Source organism: Lottia gigantea, assembly GCF_000327385.1.
Source record: "Lottia gigantea unplaced genomic scaffold LOTGIsca_139, whole genome shotgun sequence".
NCBI classification, from domain to species: Eukaryota; Metazoa; Mollusca; class Gastropoda; family Lottiidae; genus Lottia; species Lottia gigantea.
Genome location: NW_008707601.1, coordinates 119169 through 121839, shown reverse-complemented (window position 1 = coordinate 121839; position 2671 = coordinate 119169). Strand labels below are relative to the sequence as shown.

General features: G+C 17.0%; 1 protein-coding gene across 1 annotated transcript in view; it reads right to left on the bottom strand.

Moving 5' to 3' along the window:
* LOTGIDRAFT_238278 (hypothetical protein) overlaps nt 1–2671 on the bottom strand; it is a gene marked incomplete at both ends in the record, with an annotated part of 36918 nt that overhangs the window by 7448 nt on the left and 26799 nt on the right. The gene's annotated exons all lie outside the window — the stretch shown is intronic.

Here is a 2671-nt window from a genome sequence, read left to right as displayed (position 1 = left end):
TTAAATAAGTATAGTTAGTTAATAACACTATGTTATAAATAATTAACTAATATTAGAACATGTTAAGTAAATATAGCTTGTTAATAACACTATGTTATAAATAATTAACTAATATTAGAACATATTAAGTAAATATAGTTTGTTAATAATACTATGTTATAAATAATTAACTAATATTAGAACATGTTAAGTAAATATAGCTTGTTAATAAAACTGTGTTATAAATAATTAACTAATATTAGAACATGTTAAGTAAATATAGTTTGTTAATAATACTATGTTATAAATAATTAACTAATATTAGAACATGTTAAATAAGTATAGTTAGTTAATAACACTATGTTATAAATAATTAACTAATATTAGAACATGTTTAATAAGTATAGTTTGTTAATAACACTGTGTTATAAATAACTAACTAATATTAGAACATGTTTTTATAAGTATAGTTAGTTAATAACACTATGTAGTAAATAATTAACTAGTATCAGAACATGTTTTTATAAGTATAGTTAGTTAATAACACTATGTAGTAAATAATTAACTAATATTAGAACATGTTAAATAAGTATAGTTTGTTAATAATACTATGTTATAAATAATTAACTAGTATCAGAACATGTTAAATAAGTATTGTTTGTTAATAACACTGTGTAATAAATAATTAACTAATATTAGAACATATTAAGTAAATATAGTTTGTTAATAATACTATGTTATAAATAATTAACTAGTATCAGAACATGTTAAATAAGTATTGTTTGTTAATAACACTGTGTAATAAATAATTAACTAATATTAGAACATATTAAGTAAATATAGTTTGTTAATAATACTATGTTATAAATAATTAACTAGTATCAGAACATGTTAAATAAGTATTGTTTGTTAATAACACTGTGTAATAAATAATTAACTAATATTAGAACATATTAAGTAAATATAGTTTGTTAATAATACTATGTTATAAATAATTAACTAATATTAGAACATGTTAAGTAAATATAGCTTGTTAATAAAACTGTGTTATAAATAATTAACTAATATTAGAACATGTTAAGTAAATATAGTTTGTTAATAATACTATGTTATAAATAATTAACTAATATTAGAACATGTTAAATAAGTATAGTTAGTTAATAACACTATGTTATAAATAATCAACTAATATTAGAAGATGTTAAATAAGTATTGTTTGTTAATAACACTGTGTTATAAATAATTAACTAATATCAGAACATGTTAAATAAGTATAGCTTGTTAATAATACTATGTTATAAATAATTAACTAATATTAGAACATGTTAAGTAAATATAGTTTGTTAATAATACTATGTTATAAATAATTAACTAATATTAGAACATGTTAAGTAAATATAGCTTGTTAATAAAACTGTGTTATAAATAATTAACTAATATTAGAACATGTTAAATATGTATAGTTTGTTAATAATACTTTGTTATAAGTAATTAACTAATATTAGAACATGTTAAGTAAATATAGCTTGTTAATAAAACTGTGTTATACATAATTAACTAATATTAGAACATGTTAAGTAAATATAGTTTGTTAATAATACTATGTTATAAATAATTAACTAATATTAGAACATGTTAAATAAGTATTGTTTGTTAAAAACACTGTGTAATAAGTAATTAACTAATATTAGAACATGTTAAGTAAATATAGCTTGTTAATAAAACTGTGTTATAAATAATTAACTAATATTAGAACATGTTAAATAAGTAATGTTTGTTAATAACACTGTGTTATAAATAATTAACTAATATTAGAACATGTTAAGTAAATATAGTTTGTTAATAATACTATGTTATAAATAATTAACTAATATCAGAACATGTTAAATAAGTATAGTTTGTTAATAACACTGTGTAATAAATAATTAACTAATATTAGAACATGTTAAATAAGTAATGTTTGTTAATAACACTGTGTTATAAATAATTAACTAATATTAGAACATGTTAAGTAAATATAGTTTGTTAATAACACTATGTTATAAATAATTAACTAATATTAGAACATGTTAAGTAAATATAGTTTGTTAATAACACTATGTTATAAATAATTAACTAGTATCAGAACATGTTAAATAAGTATAGTTTGTTAATAATACTATGTTATAAATAATTAACTAGTATCAGAACATGTTAAATAAGTATAGTTTGTTAATAATACTATGTTATAAATAATTAACTAATATTAGAACATGTTAAATAAGTATAGTTTGTTAATAATACTATGTTATAAATAATTAACTAGTATCAGAACATGTTAAATAAGTATAGTTTGTTAATAACACTGTGTTATAAATAATTAACTAATATTAGAACATGTTAAGTAAATATAGCTTGTTAATAAAACTGTGTTATAAATAATTAACTAATATTAGAACATGTTAAGTAAATATAGTTTGTTAATAACACTATGTTATAAATAATTAACTAGTATCAGAACATGTTAAATAAGTATAGTTTGTTAATAATACTATGTTATAAATAATTAACTAGTATCAGAACATGTTAAATAAGTATAGTTTGTTAATAATACTATGTTATAAATAATTAACTAATATTAGAACATGTTAAATAAGTATAGTTTGTTAATAATACTATGTTATAAATAATTAACTAGTATCAGAACATGTAA